Genomic DNA, 19,999 nt, shown 5'->3' on the forward strand with positions numbered 1-19,999 from the left:
AGGTCAGTATCGTCATCCTCATTTTACAGATGGGGAAACGGAAGCAAAGAATGACTTGACTGGCCCAAAGTCACCCAGTAGGCCAGAGATGCTGATCAGATTCAAACTTTTGACAACTTTGCATCAAATATTTGTTCATTAAAAAGTTTTTGTTTGTATGAAGTTAAGACTTAATCCAATAAAGAGAATAAAAACAATAATAAAACAGAAGCTTCATCTCACTCACTAGTATTTTTTCCACTGTTGCGATACATCTACATGTTCTAACAATAAAGGATATGGTCTAATTCCATAATGACCTAGCTGAATTTTTAAACCATACTTATTCTATGTTATTTTGCAATTACAAGCTAATATACAATGCAGATAGAGCAGGCCTTGACCATTTTCTAGTAATACTCATTATTTTGGGGCCTGGGAGTTAGAGAATTTGCTCTCCCCTACTAGTTAAAACCAAAGGACTGGTGATCAGAATAGCTAGGCTGTACATTCCTACCTCTGTTACTTACTTTCTATGTACCTATCAGCAAGGTATTTAATCTCTCTGGGCCTCACTTACCTCTTACTATTAGTACCTCTTTATCAAGTATCAATGTAATAAACATGAAATGCCTGATACTAAGCAGCACTTCCTTCGTTGAAAAGCCATTAATAAGTGATATAAAAATCACAAGTAAGTAAATAGCAGTGAGGACAACAGGTAGCCATAGGATTCTAAAGATTTCAACGTTAATTATTCATATAAATTGTAGATAGACTGTAAAATTTTCAAAAATGAGCTTAAGTCCCTTTTTCAAAAATGATGTAGGCATCTTAGGAGCCTATGTCCCAATGAGAATTAGGGTCCCAAGTGCCTAAATCACTTTGGAATAAAGCAATTAGGCTCCTAAATCACATGGACAATTTTGAAACTTTTATCTGCTGTTGTTTTAACGAGCGGAAACTGAGAACAAAGCTTTACTCCTACCGTTTAATATACAAGGTCGGACTGGTAACAGGATAGGAAATATTTATCAAATTTTCAAAACAGCTACAAAGTTCCTTAGACCTGGGCAGATTCTTATTATTGATTGGCTGACTCTCAATGACACAATGAAGTGTCAACCTATTAGGTATCAAGAGCTGCGTTCATCTCCATGAAGGGAAGGGATATTTTCTGTCTTTCAACTCTGGTTCTCCAATTTGAACATAAAGATACAAGACTCCGACCACTTGAATCCAAATACGTGATCTGGGTCCAAGTAAAGACAGACTGGAATGTGTTTTTGCTTCTATTAGCAAAGCAGAGGTTTGCAAATGAATCACTTTTCCCCTCTAGAGATTTGTTTAAGATAAAATAGAGCAGTATGGTCTGGAGGTTAATTAAGGGGAGTTATGTATGTTTTAACTGGGATTGCTATAGAAGAAAAATGTTGAAACAAAAGGTTTTCTCTAGGAAAAGTTTAGGAGCTATGGTACTATAAATAACACAATACAATAAAATAATAATAGCTAAGGAGTTTTCCTTAGTCAAGTGAATGAGACTTAGAGTTAGTTTTTAATCGAGAATAAAATTAATAATTGTAAAAGCAATTTAACCAAGTTCTGAGTTCTGACAAAGGGAAAGAAGGATCAGTTATTTTTAGTTAAAAATTGTGCGTCAAATCCCGGTGCATCCCATTTTTATTATTCTGTGTACCATTAGGGCAAAAGCATACAATCTTAGGACTACAGCTGGAAGCTTCCAAAGGATCCAGAAATCAAGTGAGAGTCTAGAAATCTACAAATAACTCCCACTAATTAAAGCAAAACCAACAGTCCGATAAACCAAATAATTAACTGTTCGATTTCATACATTCCAGCATGAAGATTCAATTCAAGATTTTTTTTTATATACAAAAGCAAAAAGAGGGTCTGTCTAAAATTAGTTACTTTGGACTATAACTTCTGTTTTTCTTTTTTATTGTTAAAGTGCCTTAGTGTAAAAGAGAGAGACAAAGTGGATGAGGTAACAACTTTTATTGGACCAACTTCTGTTAGTGAATGAGACAAGCTTTCGAGCTACATAGAGCTCCTCATCAGGTCTGGGAAAGGTACTCAAGGGTCACAGCTAAATACAGGATTGAACCAATAGTTTAGCATAAGTGGTTAGAACATATTCTAAGGGACCCTTCACGGTGAAGTGCTAGAATGTGGAGCTCGAAAGCTTGTCTCTCTCGCCAACAGAAGTTAGTCCAACAAAAGATATTACCTCACACAACTTGTCTCTCTAATATCCTGGGATCAACAAGGATACAACAACACTACATACATGAATGCAAAATACATTGTATTGTTCTGTACACACTGCTAACCCACAGATAGCATAAAAAGAGGATCAGGGACAGGGGAATGCTATTGAATGAAGTGATATATTTTAAAGTGAAAGCTATTTCTTTACAATAGGTATCAGAATAATTTTACTTTGAAGCTGGTCTATTTAGACTATTAGAAAAGGACTAGGACTATTTAGAAAAGCTGGACATGCACAAGTCCATGGGTCCAGATCTAATGCATGCAAGGATGCTGAGGGAGTTGGCTGTTGTGATTGCAGAGCCATTTGAAAATTCGTGGCAATTGGGGGAGGTTCCGGATGACTGGAAAAAGGCAAGAGGGAAGAAAGAGAACCCCGGCAAAATCATGGAGCAGGTCCTCAAGGAATCCATTTTGAAGCACTTGGAGGAGAGGAAAGTGATCAGGAACAGTCAACATGGATTCACCAAGGGCAAGTCATGACTGACCAACCTGATTGCCTTCTATGATGAGATAACTGGCTCTGCAGATATGGGGAAAGTGGTGGATGTGATATATCTTGACTTTAGCAAAGCTTTCGGTAAAGTCTCCCACAGTATTCTTGCCAACAAGTTAAAGAAGTATGGACTGGATGAATGGACTACAAGGTGGATAGAAAGCTGGCTAGATTGTTGGGCTCAATGGGTAGTGATCAACGGCTCGATGTCTAGTTAGCAGCCGGTATCAAGAGGAGTGCCCCAGGGGTCAGTCCTGGGGCTGGTTTTGTTCAACATCTTTATTAATGATCTGGATGATGGGATGAATTGCACCCTCAGCAAGTTCGCAGATGACACTAAGCTGGGGGGAGAGGTAGATACGCTGGAGGGTAGGGATATGGTCCAGAGTGACCTAAACAAATTGGAGGATTGGGCCAAAAGAAATCTGATGAGGTTCAACAAGGACAAGTGCAGAGTCCTGCACTTAGGAAGGAAGAATCCCATACACTGTTACAGGCTGGAGACTGACTGGCTAAGCAGCAGTTCTGCAGAAAAGGACCTGGGGATTACAGTGGATGAGAAGCTGAATATGAGTAAACAATGTGCCCTTTTTGCCAAGAAGGCCAATGGCATATTGGGCTGAATGAGTAGGAGCACTGCCAGCAGATCGAGGGAAGTGATTATTCACCTCTATTCGGCACTGGTGAGGCCACATATGGAGTATTGCATACCACTACAGAAAGGATGTGGACAAATTGGAGAGACTCCAGCAGAGGGCAAATAAAATGATTAGGGGGCTAGGGCACAGGACTTACGTGGAGAGGCTGAGGGAACTGGGGTTATTTAGTCTGCAGAAGAGAAGAGTGAGGGGGGATTTGATAGCTGCCTTCAACTACCTGAAGAGGATGGAGCTGGGCTGTTCTCAGTGGTGGCAGATGACAGAACAAGAAGCAATGGTCTCAAGTTGCAGTGTGGGGAGGTCTAGGTTGGTTGTTAGGAAACACTATTGTGACGGTGCACCCCATAAGGCTTTATGGAAATATGCCTATGAATGTATATATAACATAACTGGAATATATTTTATGCTACCTATGCCATGTAACATATCTCTGTAAAGGTTATGATCTACTAAATCTATTCATTCTATTTGTATGCATGTATCATTTTTGTATTCGAAGTTATGAATATTGGCTGAGTACTTGCTTGATTTTTAAGTAGCCTTAGTAAAGCATTTGGTTAGCTTCTTCAGAAAGGAATGTGCAAATTAAGTGCTCAATCAAGAAACACTTAACAAAAAATGGATCTTGGAAGGCTCCAATCCACATAAGAAGTCTTCCTGGAGAAGATAGCATGTGGGCAATGGCTGCTGCCTGTAAAAACTGAGTCATGCATGGATATGTGACTTGCCCACGTGACTCCAAAATGCCATCTTGTAGCTGGAATTCTGCACAGGGGGAGGGAGGGGTATCCACCCACAAGAGAAAGTCTATTTAAACCTTTGGGAGACCCCTGCATTTTGTGTTCAGCTGGCTCAAGAGATAGCCACCCCCAAAGGATACCTGAAAGTAACTGGAACAAAGGACAGTAACTAGAGGGGGTGAGAGTGCTTGCTGGATCTAGAGGGGGTGAGACTAGAAGGAGACTAGGCTGTGAAAGGAAGCTTACTGGAACACCTCTGAAAGCGAGGTTTTATCTGTATTCAGTTTTCTTACTGTATTAGGCATAGACTTGCCTGCTCTATTTTATTTGGTAATTTATTTTGTTCTGTCTGTTACTACTTGGAACCACTTAAATCCTACTTTCTGTATTTAATAAAATCACTTTTTATTTATTAATTAACCCAGTGTATGTATTAATAGCGGGGGGGGGGCAGGAGGAGAGAAACAGCTGTTCATATCTCTCATTCAGTGTTGTAGAGTGCGAACAATTTATGAGTTTACCCTGTATAAGCTTTATTTGGGGTGTGGACCCCATTGGGAGTTGGGCATCTGAGTGTTAAAGAAAGAAAGACTTCTTAAGATGCTTTCAGTTAAGCTGGCACTTTGTGGGATGTGGTTCAGACCTGGGTCTGTGTTTGTGTCCAGCAAGTGTGTCTGGCACATCCAGGCAGGGTTCTGGAGTCCCAAGCTGGCAGGGAAACCAGGGGCAGAAGTAGTCATGGCAACCAGTTGACATCCCCAAGAGGGTTTCTGTGATCCAACCCACCACAACTATTTCACGAGGAGGGTGGTAAAGCACTAGAATGTGTTACCTAGGGAGATGGTGGAATTTCCATCCTTAGAGGTTTTTAAGGCCCGGCTTGACAAAGCCCTGGCTGGGATGATTTAGTTGGTGTTGATCCTGCTTTGAGCAGAGGATTGGACTAGATGACCTTCTGAGGTCTCTTCCAACCCTAATCTTCAATGACTATATGATATTCTATGGTCGGGATTTCAAGCAACTTTCTGGGAAAAAAACAAACCAACGCTGCTGCCATGTAAGAGGGAGCGGGCTATCTAATAGAGAGTTAGGCACTGCAGTCTCCACAGAACTGCCGGGCTCTCTGGAATTTGAATTTATGTCAGTCCCATCAGGGTCTGAGGATTAAGTGGGTCTATCTGGCCTTGGATAAATTAGGGTGCTGAGTACTGGAATTTCAGTACAGAAGGTGCCAATCCAAGGTAGCTGTTACTTCCCATTCTTTTACTGCTACCAGAATATCCTGCCTTTACATGTTAACTTGTTAAGTTACTTAATGAAGTACAGGCCTCTTTGTCATACTTTCCGTAATTTTCTCTATGACCACATAAAAAGGGAGTGAAAGGTTATATTACCTACCTCATAAGGCAGTTGTGAGGCTTTATTCATTGTCATTTGTAAAGTGTTTTGAGATCATTGACTAGAAGGCTGCTATAGAAGCCCAGGTCAAAATTTTCCATCATACATACCTCAAGTTGGATATCTAAACCCCATAGTTATGTGCCTAAATAAATGGCTTGACTTTCAATGGTATTGAAGTTAATAACAGCCATGGGCATTCAGCACTCTGAAAATCAAATAATTTATTCAGGATCCTAAATAGATGTTATGTGCCTATCCTGAGGCATCCAAATTTGAAAATGTTGCCGCCAATGTAGTATGATTACTACTAATTTTTGTTTTTGTTTTTTATTCTGACATTCAACTGAAATAAATTCCTTAATATAAACTTTAGATTAAATTGGTCTCTGGTGACTTTTGGCTTAAAAGCAGATTTTTTGTGCATTTTACATTTAGTTTTGCCTATCTCGTACAAATTATGGTGAGACTCATTGAAGAAAGATTTTGTAGAGTCACGTTTGTTTGACTAACTTATCTGAATCTTGCTTTAAAAAGAGAATATTTTGGGGGGGGGTTAACATTTCTTGCCTTGTATTTACCACTTGAAATTTAGAAGCAGCCCACTCAGATCAGCTAAGAAATTTTGCAAAACTTTCCATCCATATAAATATCAGAGAATTTAAGAAGTTATTCTAGTTTAAAAGTTTGAGGGTCAGATTCTCCAGCCTGCTAAGGCCTCTAAAGTGCTGCTTATACAATGCAAAATGGCTGGAATATAGACTGCAATATTCTGCTTCCTGTGCCAGCAGCCTCCCAACTCCTGGTGTAAGGAAAGTGAAGAGACATTGTCGGGGTATGACAAAGTGGAGCTCATCCATTGGCACAAGGTCACCGAGTGACATTACGAGAGTAATGTAAATTAGAGCTGCTCCTCTGCAGTTTTAATTTAAGTTGGGGCTGGGTGGCTGACAATCACGAAGTGCTCACATTCCCTCTCCCCTCTCCACTGCAGCTGAGCTCTGCTCAGGTGGAGGGCGGAGTACCTGCCTCAGACCCTAAAATATCTGATGCCTAATTTGCAATTTGCTGCTACTATGAAAAATTTTACACAATTCATTTTTTAAAGAAATAATATATTATGAATAGGATTTAATATACCATTTAATTCCCTAATAAACAATGAAATTTGAACCTGTCTTAATGACCATCTTTATTTCACTACTATTGTAGTTTATACAGCATATTAAAGGAATTACACAGTTTCAGAAGCTAGCTAAAAAACCCCCACTCCTGATTCAAAAAGGTAATTGGAACACAGATACCCATCTATGAGGTTCTGGGGAGGTTAATGACAGGAACATAGGATTATCAGATAACCTGTTTTTGCCACATGGAACAGTTCCTTTTCAACAACAAAAGGATCACCAGATGTTTCCAGTAGAAGTAGCATTAAGCTTTTTTGGCTAAGATAGAAATGAACAAAGTATTGCTTTATATCTTTTAAATACTACCCATTAGCAATATACAAAAACAGACTAGCTTTCCAAACCAAATGACTACTGCCTCAAAAAATGGTCATAAATTGTTAACTTGGAGCTTTTCATTCTAATGCAAAAAGTTTAATCACAGTAATTTAACAGTACATTTAATGAAAATAATATGACAATGATAAATTAATATTTCTAAAGCAATTTTAATATTCCTAGGCCAGATCTTCTGCTGTATCTGAGAGCTGCTTGAAGCAGCAGACTTGGAACAAGGGTCAAGGAACAAGTTATGTCTCCCTAATCCTCTGATCAGCTTGGCCTTGACTCAGGTTCTGACATAGGTTAGAAAAATCAGAGGCTGATCTAATCTATACCTATATCTAGGACTAAAGACTGTACACTCTCTGAGAAAAGTCAGAGTGCAGCAATGCCCTGGCCTTGCCTCCTCTGACTCTAGTGCAGGGGTGGCCAAACTGTGGCTCATGAACTACATGCGACTCTTTTACTGTTAAAGTGCAGCTCATGCCCCCCTCCCCATTTTCCACCTACCAGACTGGGGAGGTCGGGGGGAGCTCCTGAGCTCTAAGAGCTCCTGAGCTCCGCCTTACAGTGGGGTGGTGGGCTAGGGGCTTCTGCCCAACAGGGTGCGCCTGCCAGGACTCAGGGCTTCAGCAGCAATGGGGCTGACGCCTCAAGCCCCTTCAGGCACCTTCCTCAGGGCTGAAGCCCTGAGCATAGGCAGGTGCACCCCGGCTCTCGAACTTCTGAAGATTGTCATATGTGGCTCGCACACTCAGTAAGTTTGACCACCCCTGCTCTAGTGCATCCTTCATGCCTGAGCACAGTACCTGAATGCATGTTAAGAACTCTCCCATGCTGGGGGAATTCTCAGCAGGCCACATATGGACAGGTTCTAGGCTCTTTTCACCACTGAAGCGGTACATAGGGACCTGAACAATGGGGATAACCATACTATTCTTCTTATCTTTCCTTTGCATCAGGATAGATGGCAGCTTTGCCTTTAATATTCTCTCCTGAGATACTGCCAGCTCCCCTGAACTCCTTTTCCCCTTAGCTTCATTTCCCATGGGACCTCACCTACCAGTTCTCTGAGTCTGTTAAAGTCTCTTATCCTTATTCTGCTGCTCTCACTCCTTCCTTTTCTCAGAATCATAAAATTTATCAGCTAACATGAAATCTATGTCATAGTCTTGTTTTTGTTATCCTTGGTACTGTTTTGTCCAGTTTTGACCTAGAGAACTTAATTATGTATTGCATATTCATATTAACAACATCTCAGAATCTGTAGAATATTAACAAGAAGCATTGTTTTATAAAATGCTGCCAAAAGTCTTCTGTTCCAAGCAGATATAATATACTGCTTGCACTATGAGAAAATTCAGCTGTACTGTTGCAAATAGCAGGTAAAATACTTTACCTTGTAACTATCAGAAACAAACAAATGCTTGTGGGCATATTCTCTGGCAAGTCTATTTTGCAAATAATATAATGAGTGGCCTCATTTTTTTTGTTTGTCGTTTTTGCAATATTGTATAGTTTGCCCATGTAAGAGTTGTAAAATATATAACATTTTAATGAATCAAGCCATTAGAGTACACAGATAAGCAGTGTGCATACAGTAAATACAGTGCTATGTTCTGCTGCATTCAGAATACAGGTTGAATTTACTAATGTAATATTGCAGTCATTAATTGTGAAATACCTCGCTGAAGTGAGGCAGGAACCAAAGCCTTATCAACTATGCCAGATTCTAACACCTAGACATTGCAAGGTCTGCTGTTATGATGGACTACCTGAGCTGATAACACATGGAATTATCTAAACAACATTTGCATATTTGTGTAATTATTTCCTAAGGTTAATTAGCTCATGCAAAGCAGCTTGCCCTTTGAGACTGCTCACGGGTGACAGGTTCACATATTTCTTGTTCCAGTGCCAAATTTTACAGATTTTTTCCAGCTAACCTGTTGCTGGAAAGTTACAAATCCAGCAACATGCTCAGTGCCCTCGATAGCTACGATTTTCAGTAGGGGCTGAGCCAGCTCAGAATGAGGCCTAGATAACTAGCACTCAGCTACTACATATACTACTTTAAACTTTTAATCAATCTCAGCCATGTTCAGAGATGATCAGATCAAATCAATTTTAAGTTTACGTACTAGTTGTTTCTTTTCCATGTTGATTTTTTAAAGCCAATTCAGGTACCCCAATATTTTCTAAAGGAGAGAAATGTACACAATACCACATAACTGAATTATTTTAAAATAGCCTCACATAAAGTAAGTTTAATAATACTGTATTTCTCTAGTTATCTTTCATCCTAGGATCTCAAAGCCTTGTTTTATCTCTGTGCACTCAGGCAGAGTATACATGTTAAACATATAGGAAATGAGTTACACTTTGAGTCAGTAGCAGAGTTGTGAGAAGAGCCCAGAACTTATGTCTCATGATCCTGCTTTAAACATGAGACAATACTTTTTCCCTTTAAGCAAGAATTTTTATTATTTATTATGATTCTTATTATTATAAAATTCTTCCCTATTGCCTGAAAAAAGTGAAATTTTATTGGGATAAACTTTTATAAAGAGCAATTCACCTAATTCAACTGAAAACCATTACATAAAAATATAAAAAGCGATTAAGGAGATATTCATTTGATGAGGACCATGTGGATATTACCGAGAATTAGCAGATTGTCATTAAAGAGTTAAGGTTGAAAGAGTATTTCACTTGTGACCAGTTAACATATACATACCAACCCACCCACAAATCATGTTTTCTTTACGAAAAGACAATATCTTAAAAAATAAAACAAAACAGCCCAATGTTAAATGTTAAAATGTCTGGAATGAACAGGAGTACATTCCATCAACTCATTTTACCTGACTCACACCATCAACTCACATTTCATTTAACCTCTTCAAATTCTCAGCAATATATTAATTGAACATAATAACAAATCGCTAGGATTTTACTGGCAATTGGTTCTTTGAATAGGAATGGGAATTTTCAAAAGTGCTAGTACTTTGTTATTTTTATATGTATTTGAAAATTTGGGGGTGGAAGATGGTGAAGGGAACAGAAGGGGAAAATTTTTCCACATGAAAATGTTAAATGCTTGGGCTGGGATTTTCATAAGCACTCAGTGTTCTCCTACCTCTGCTCCCACTGAAGTCAGTGGAAGCTTTGCCACGGACTTTAATGCTATCAGAATTACATCCAATTCTGAGCCCTTTTGAAAAACCCACAAAAGTTTTATATTTGGAAAATGCTAAGCATTTGAAGTTTACCTAAATGGCAATCTTCTGTTTTCTGCACCTCTCTGCATCCTCCTTCATGTCCCCTAGTCATCTGCAACTCTGCCCTGCCCTTCTTAGCTCCCTTGTCCCTTTCACCTACACTTCATCCCACTTTCATGTTGTACCAGATTCCTATCTCTCATAGCCCTCAATTCCAACAGCACACGTGCATATCACCAAGTTCCCCTCCCAGTCCACTGCATTTCCCCCCTTCTTCCTCATGCCCTTTCCCAGACACTTGCCTGTTCTTTCCCCTTCATCTCCTATCACTATTAATACATGCCTGTCAGCAGCTACGCAATTTATAAATTTTAAAAATTAATCTGAAACCCTGGTTTGCATACACCTGAAACTAACTAGGGGCCTGGGTAGTGGCAATAGCTGAAACCTGTCTTGGGGCAAGAAGGCTGCAGCAAGAAGCAACAAAAAAAGGGGTGGGGGTGGGGGGAAGAAAAATAGGAAGCAAAATATTTGCCCTGCCATTTTAAATCACAGGCCTATCTGTTCAGAGTATCTCCAGTCCACCTTAACGCACAGGAAGTCTGTAACTGTAGTCACTGTAGTCTCTTACCAGCACTCTTGGGTGTCACACCTTATTGGAGTCATAGAGCTGCCAACTCTCACAATATTATTCAAGTGTTCTTAAAAGTTTTCCCCCTTATATAAAATGGCCACCATTTCCTATTAGTTTCATTATGACTGGAGCCAGGTTGTCCCCAATTAAAATGATCACTATCAGTTGTGACTTGTAATGAAGATCTAATGGGGCTAATCCCAACCAATTAAACATCTCTCCTTTTATTTTTAATCAAACTAAAATCTTTGTGGCAGATACCTTCCTCTCCCATTTCTCTCCAACACTGCAGTGGAGAGAACAGCAGGAGGCAGGCGAGGGAAGAAGAGGCTGGCAGCCTTTAGGCTCTTCAGTGAAGCCCCATAGAGTCCAAAAAGGGGAGGGAGTAGATGATAGTATCTAGAACCTTCCTTACAGCAGCACCAGAGAGAGAAGTCTGGGGAGAGAGGGACTGAGGGCCTCCTAAGAGAACTGTTCCTTCCACTGAAAGCATGAAAATATAGAACAATGCTGATATCAGAGCACGCTCGCAGGCTGCCTTTTTAGTCCTCTCAGAGGCAGAAATAGAGTAAACCAAGAGATGAAGTGCAGGGCAGAGCTCCACACCCATCTGAGAAGCAGTAAAAGAGACCCAACATGGGAGAAAGCTGAGGCAAAAGGACTGGAGAACTGGCCAGCCTATGATTCTAACACAGCAGCAGGAAGCCCAAGGTGGAAAGGGAGAGCAAAGGGAGTGGTGGAGCCTGTGACCTTCTGAGGGATAAAAGAGAGCTTGAGAGGGGTGTAACCATCATATACTACTATTTCTCTTCAGCAAAGAAAACAAATCTGGAGTTTCTAGGACATGCCACTCAACAAAATACTCAAAAAATGACCTTCAGTAACTTTTCAAAGCATCATAACTTTCAAACTTTTCTGATTTGTAACCCAAACTTTCCAGAAAATCCCAACCCTTGGAATTTCAGAAACACTATTTTTTCACTTCAGGAAGCTGAGGAGGGAGTAGAAAATTACACTTATAATGGGATGGTAGCTTCAGCCTTAATAATGAAGTGGCTATTGCTGCTCCATTCTATAAATCTGTAGGGAGAATGGAGGTGGAGTGTTGAGATTATAATGGCGCAATGATGGGATGAGTTTGCATTTGTGGCACTTTCAAAGAAGTGAATTTTCAGGAGGGCAAGAGCCTTGTGCCCTAGGATATACCAGGCATCAACAGGTTAGGAAGATGACTTTAGCTGTTGCATTCTGAATGAAATGGAGGCTACAAGATGAGAGGGAGGCCTCTGCATGAGGTGACTGTGTAACCTCTCATCTAGCTTACTTGTAAAATGGGTGAATCATAGAGTCCTTTCCAATAATGTAACAATATGAGGCCTTAGTTAATAATAAGGGCTCTGAAGTGCATAGAAATATTAACAGCAGCCAATTGAAGGAATTGCAACTAGAGCGGTCTTGTCACTTGCAGTTCAATGTGCATTCCCTTAGGCTATAGGATAGCCCTATTCTCAAAATGCCTAACATTTTACCAGATAGGCACAACAAATGCATGGGTTTCATGTGAGATTTGTGACACCTGGCAGATCTGAGGGTGGAACCTGAAATTACTCCTAAATTATGAATTAGAAGACTGAGAAAATGTTGGCATCATCAACACTAATACAGAACAGAAGATGAGATGGTTTGAGAGGAAAGAGTGAACTCAGACTTTGCCATGCCATGAACTTGGAGATGAAATTGTTTTGTGAGCTTTGAAGCAATAAGCTTCTGAAAATTAAGGATTGATTCTTAAGAAAATCTTGTCAATACTTCCTGGCTTAGAAAGGTGGCTGTGGAGAGCCATGAAATCAGAAGAAAATAAGGAAAACAAGAATTCCATTTCACAAAAAATGTGGAGGTTTCAACATTTGGGTTAATTCCACAAGGGAATGAAAACTATACCTTTCAAATTTTTTTTAAAAATCAGAGAGAAACTCATATTCAGGAATAGCTAATAGCCCAATAGTTAGGGAACTCGGCTAACATGTGCGAGAACCCATGTTCAAATCCATGGTCTGGATCAGTTAGACCAGGGACTTGAACCATTTTACTACGTAATAATTGAATTTTTTTTAAATGTACAAAGGTATGTTTCTCTCTCAGAGCTAGTAATTTTTCCAGAAATCCTGGTTTGCATACAGGAGATAATGTGAGACATTATTTTCATCAAAGTATCCTCACTCATGTTGAGCCTTTTGCTGTCTTGGAGGTAGTCCAACTTTGAAGATAAGTCCTCTACATCAATAGATCCAAGAGGTACACTCAAAGCTTGCCATGCCACTTTGCTAAAGTTGGGAAGTGTGTCTTGATGATCATTCCAAACAGCCAGCACATCCAGTTTCACATTGTCAGGTTAGGGAAGTTCATGTAAGTAATAAATTCCCCTTTAAAATTTCACCTCTAGTGGCAAATCGTTGAAACACACTGGTATAATGATCATAGTCTGCTGCAAAATTCACCTTGAGGAAGGGGTGCAACACGTGGATTACATTCCAAAAAGAATCTTCAGCACCAAACACTTTGGGGTTCAGATTATGAGCCATGACATTTGGGTTTTCCCATTTCTCGCTGAGCATTGTGTTGAAAGGTTTGAATGCTTTTTTGTTCTTGTATTCCTGGGTGGAAACAGCTGGGTTCTTCTCCTGAAGCTTTTGTGCTCAGTTCAGCTTAGATTTTGGTTGTCAGGATCCGGTAAACATCTCTGTTGGCAAATGTGTTGGCAGTAGTCAGAGAAAACTCCAGTGTTTTCTGTGTGTCACAAGTGATTCCAAGTTTTCAACAATGAACATTACCTTGGTGAACAGAATCTGGCAGTCATTCTGGTTATTTGCCAGTCTCTTCAGAATTTCTGCTTTAGAACCAACAAACTCAAGATGATCTAGGAGACACATTAGCACAGTCCACACGTTATTTACATGACAGGTGGCAAAACACAAGCTCATCCACCGATATGGCACAACAGGGGTAGGTAATCGGCAGTTGGCTCTGCACTCATCTCGCACCGTGTAAAACAAAGCCTTCAACTTGTTCACATGCTTGAAGACAGCCCCAAATCCAATGATGCAAGATTTCACATCTTTCATTTGTTCTGTAGCCGTAGCTGCTGACAGTGCAATGTTAATCAGTTGAGCAGGACAGGTAATACATAGCAGCTCTGGTTTCTGGTTGTGCTTAATCTCCCATGCAAACTTAGCCATGTAGGAAGCAGAGTTAGTTGTGGCCACATTTTCCCAAATTAGTTGGTACATCTCAAACATGTCAGGTATTGCTGCCTCAACAAAACAGCTGTCAGCAGAGGGGATGAATGTCACATCAGCACAAAACAATGCATGTTTATTCGCTTTGAAACCAAAAAACGAAAATCAAAGGCCAAGAATTGGACAGTCTGAAGGATCTGGAGACTTGTCAAAAATCAGACAAGACGTCACATTTCCATCAATTTGTTCCATCAGTTTAGATACTAAAGCATCACCATATTCTTTCAGATACTTACGAGTGAGGTTGTCTGCATTAGGAAGGGTTTTTGCTACTGGACAGCATTGTTGCACCAAGCCACCGAAAGGCCCCACTTCTGTTAACAGTGGTTGCCTGGTGAAACAAAGAGCATGCACAAATTCATTGACACAATCATGATGTGTCCTCTCTTTCATTAAAGCCCTAGTGAAATCTCCTGGTATTGACTGTTTATCCTGAAGCACACTTTCTTCTTAAAGCTTCTCATGTCACTTGCTTTTGACATGCTCCTTTATTCTGTCAGCACGAGCACTGACCTCAATGCTGCAGTACTTGCAGTGCAATGCGTCCTCTTCACTCGTGTCTTACTTTTCTTGAAAATGTTTAAGCACTGATCTGCTTGTTCGTATTCAGGCATAGATTTGTGGTTTTGCCCCATGTTTACCTTTTAACCTTATCTATTTGTAATCCCCAAGGAGTTTACCTACGTTCCTGGAACTCTGTGTGCTGGTAGCTTAGAAAGAGGCACACTGTCCCTGGTAGAAAGGGGGAGCCATGGGCAGACTCGGAGTCCGCTAGGCAACCAAGAAGAAAAGACACTATTTAAAACAACAGGGAGGCTGCTGGTTTGGGGAAGGATTGCAGGTGTGCCTGCTCAAAGGAAGGGATAGAATGAAATGACTGACAAGGGAAAGCCCAGGAAGAAGAGCTAGCCTGACTAATAGGGAGTGTGATGCCCTTCCCTGGGAGCCCTGGAGGTGGGACAAGACAGTTTGGGGGTAGTCTGAAGTCAGCCTCAGAAAGGGAAGGACTGGTTGTGTGGGGATCCAAAAGAATCCAGGCTTGTCCATCCAAACCCATAAGGAGATTGGCAGTAAAGGAGCTAACCGGATGGATAGGGGACATTGGATATCTTCATCTTTGGAGGATTGCTTGTTTAAATTCAGCACCACACTAAACAGACACAAAGAAATAGGCATGCATCATCCCCTTGGGAGTCAATTGTAGCACAATATTAAGGTTTCTTTTTTCCGACCTCCACGGTGTGTGTGTTCTGTGTTTTTTACACGGTGGCACTGCTTCAGTCTCAGAGTTGCAGGACACAACAATCGTGTAAGCTTTAGTTTTTAACAAAAATGAGCATCCAAAAAAATACTGAGTGGATTGATAAACAGGCGTTAAAACAATAAAAAACGAATTCCTTTAATTAAAAAACCTGGGAATTTATCACTGAAAATTGGTAAAAACTGAAAACACAGAACACTATGAATGCCCTACTCACCAGGCTATTGGCTATTTGGGATGAGTCTCTTTCCTTCTCTGTGACCATTCTGGACCTGTGAAAACCTTCCTAATAAATTTTTTATCAAAACCAATACATTTCCATTCAGAGTTTTCGTGTTGATGAATTGGCATTATTACAAAAAAATAAAAAGAGTTTGTTAAAGAATTCCCAACCAGCTCTGTTGGTTGGTTGTGGTTTTTTGTCGTTTTTCCCCACTTTATACATTAAATAATTTTGTATTTGTATTGAGAAGCACAGTACAAATCATTTTTCAAAACAACAACAAAATGTAGCAGTAAAGCTCGAAATAGTAGTTTGAAAGGATAGTGACAAAAAGTAGGTTACATAAAGGTTATTGTCCAATACAAGACAACTTTATTTCCAATCCAAACGGTAGTAGTCGTCTCAATAAATAACCTTCCCCCCCCCCACCCCCCCAAGAATTGGCAGACAAACTGTGATTCGGTGCACTTTCTTGAAATGTTCACTCCGTCCTGAAAAATATACTGAACATATGGGGCAGGGGCAGAGCAGAGGTATGAAGATCTTTGAGTCATGGAAACAACTTGAGCTCATTTTATATTTATATTAAATAAAATACACCTATTCAGTAAAAATGTGTGCATGTATGTGCTCTTTTCAAATGTCACAATATTACACCCTATACTGCTACAGGGCATATACAATTCTATCAAACAGTAACTCACTAGCTTTGCAGAAAAAGGATTTGAATAACTATCTTTGCCAACATAAATGGTTAACATATTTTCGGTGTTCCATATGATGTCCCCTTCCACCCAACCCCAAGGAAGTGAGTTCTCCCCATTTCCCACCGCAATTGCAATCATACACTGCTTCACATTGCATCCCACTTTTCCCACCACAGACAAAAGCTGGTCTTTCTCCAATGATGAGGGATCATGGTCAGGAAATAAAATCCAGGGACAGGCTTGTGTGTATGAGAGAGAAGAGGGGAACAGAGCCATCAGAATGACTCACTTTTTCCTCATATTTCCCACCTCTCTGAATACAGGTTGTAAAATGAAACAACTAACTCCAAGTCAAAAAGGCTAAGGAGAGCTCTCTTAGGAGCTTACTAAATATGCTCCTGATCAGCTAGCATAGGTCACTATTAAACATGAAATCTGCTCTTCCTGAGAGCTATCCATAGTGCATCTATCTCCTGAGCTTGGTGAGTGAGAGAGACTAAACCTGGAATTCAAACCCATGTCTCCAATCTCTAGGCCACAGAGCCAGCCCTAATTTATAGTACCTTAACAGATGAACAAGGACTTAAAATCATGGAGTTAAATTGTGAATGCCTACAGCCACTTTTCATAACTCATTCGTAGCAGAGATGCCAGTGGTCTCAACTGCATTGTAATGCATTTTTGGCTTAATAATATATTTCAATTTCAGCAATTTCATAAGAGGCCTTTATAAAGTTTCTACGGTGTCAGGACCTCTCATAAGACTACAAGATTAGAAGTATGTTAACAAAACACTCTCACCACACGTGAAAATTCCTGATTTTGCATTTTAATGAAAATATGGAACATTTTGCACGTCGGGCTCAAGTTTTGTGTTAAAAAAAATATATGGGAAGATTTTACAACAGCCCCTTCCTGATCTGTTTTTGACAAGGTCAAAAAATACTTAAAAGCATCTTGCAGAGAAATGGCAACATTTTGCTTGTGACACAGGAACACAAGAGATGCCATAAAAGAGCAAGTTAGTGGTCCGTCTAGTTCTGTATCTGGTCTCTATCAGTAACTGATACCTCATGCTTCAGTAACCCTTGGAATACACTTCACAAACTGTATAATGTGATATGGTGTCAGTAGTGGGGCTGAGGGGAGTGGGAGGGATTTCTTTCCTAATTCCACAGGTATTCATTTTACACTTGGAAGCAGAAGGGATGGTATAGCTTGTAGTTTCCTGATCAAGCTAATCTAGCAGCAAATGTTTTTCATGTTCTGAAATCCTCAATGATTTCATGCAACAATGAACTTCTTCACCATGTAAAAGGGTATTTCTCATCTAAATTTGTTGGTTTCAGTTTTCTTGACTACTATATCCCCTTATTTTTATATTATAAAATGGAGTAAAATAAAAATTTCTCCCACACACTATTCTAACTATAATGATAACTTGAAGGTGTTTCCTGTTTATAAGGTAATAACCATATCTTATGCTAAATAAACTGAGTTTTAAGTGTCGTAGAGCAAAAAATCTCCATAGTCAAAGGCCATGTTTGTCAGCCATGATAAGAGATGAGGTTCCTGGTGTGCTGGGCTGGGGTGACTGAATATAGAGATGATGTTGCTGCTGCTAGTAGAGCAGATACAGGCAGCCTTTGGCTGAATGTGCCACCTTTGCTACCCAAGCTTTCTCCTCACTAAGTCTGACTGGATGGTGGGGAGGGAGAAAAGCAGAGCCACAGGTTGGTTCTGGATGACTCTTAACATGCTTTCCAGTAACATGAAGATTAAAAGAAATAAAATAATTTATCTTGCCATTTGGGACTGTGGCTATGGGTCTGCACACACATCACAAAATATATATTTAGCAATCAGTTGCTCCCAACCAAAAAAGGCCAGCTGACAATTAAGATCTTTCCATCCCAACAGGCCAGACAGGCTTTTGCCCCAGAATAACAGCAATATAGTTTTGTTTATACTGTGTTTCCAAACTGCACTGGGAGGACTCTCCAAATCAAGTTATCCATCACTCAGCCAATAACCTACACACAAATCTGAAAGTTATTTATTCTGGGGACGAGAACATTGCTGACTCACAGGGAGGAAAAGAGGATGTAGGAGAGCAGAATAGGAGGAAGGAGGGAAATGAATCAAAGGAAGTTTAATTTTTTTTTAAATTATATATGCAATCCCCCCCCCCCCATTTTTTTTTTTTTGGACTGTTCATCAGCCCCATGATCTTTGCTCATTGGTAATTTTCCTTTTCTCTCATTTCTCTCACCTATTTTGTAGGGTTTTCCTGTTTCACTTGAAGGGAGTGGGAAGCTGCAGTGCAGCAGCATCTTTGCTGCTGGCAGACAGCTTCAAAAATTCTAGGTACACAAGTCAGCCAGAGCAGAGGTATAATAATAATAGTTAATCAGAGCAGTGAGATTTGCATACTCAGAATATGTTTATTGATAAATAACTGTACAGTTAGTATGCAAATTCCTGCACTCTGATTCACTAATAATGTTATCAGTCAATCTGAGCACAGAGATTGATATACTGTATGTTACTGAGAAATAACTGTAGAGTGATTATGCAAATCAGACACCCAAAACTAGAGTACAGGGAATTATGTAATTGGTAAAAATTCTGAATGGCTAAGACAATTGCATTGCAATACAATATTTGTGATTTTACATATCTTTTTCATGTCTTCTTTTCCTCTTTTCCTTTTCAAACTAAATAATCCCAAACCTTTAGATTGCACAAAATATTTTTGTCAAACATACTGTAATATTTATAACTATGCCTTTTATGAGATAAAGTAATTTGAACAAAAGACCCTTTCCAAAACAGTCCACCATCTTCTACATGTGCAGCTGTCTCTCTGACCATTCACATTTCTGGCAGTTAATACAGTAATCATGGACCTAGGTAAATCAAAACTAATTCTGATTGGCAAAACTTTTACAAATGGAATCTATTCATGTGAAACAAATAATGATCATTCTAAGATTGTTTTACTGATTATAGGAGATTTTCTAAATATTTTAAAAACCAACAATTTCTCTTGATATTAATATATCTACAACATTAAAAAACTCATAATGGAAATCATGCAAAAGTGTTATTTTTCTATTTCCTAAAGTACTTGAAGTATGTGTTGCTTTCCAGTTCTTTCAATCTGTTTATGTGCTGTAATGAGAAACAGACATTTTTGAACCATGCTATTGCAAGAAAAATAGACTTCTGGCCAAGAAAAATGCAGATTTCCCACCACAGGAAACAATGAATCTAACAAACTTCAACACATTTAGGTAAAACAACAACTTAGTATTTTCATTAACAGTTTTCTTTTCAGAACAAAGCTAGGCTGCAAAGTCTCTGTTACACAATTTATATCTGTTACATGAATTAAACTAAGTAGAATGGCTTCACCGTATATTTTTCTTCTTGACATTTTTGTCGCTAACTTATTATATGCAGCCTGAATTATTTAAATAAAAGATATATTTAAGATGCTCAAAGCTATTTGATTTTTTATAATAAAAAAACAGATATGTTCTCAGAGTATGCATTTTAAATGAACTCAGAGTGCTTATTTAA

General features: G+C 39.4%; 1 protein-coding gene across 6 annotated transcripts in view; it reads right to left on the reverse strand.

Moving 5' to 3' along the window:
• Positions 1–19,999, reverse strand: part of ARB2A (ARB2 cotranscriptional regulator A) — a 363,023-nt gene that overhangs the window by 149,397 nt on the left and 193,627 nt on the right. The window lies entirely within an intron of this gene.

This window comes from Eretmochelys imbricata, chromosome 5 (assembly GCF_965152235.1).
Source record: "Eretmochelys imbricata isolate rEreImb1 chromosome 5, rEreImb1.hap1, whole genome shotgun sequence".
Lineage (NCBI taxonomy): Eukaryota > Metazoa > Chordata > Testudines > Cheloniidae > Eretmochelys > Eretmochelys imbricata.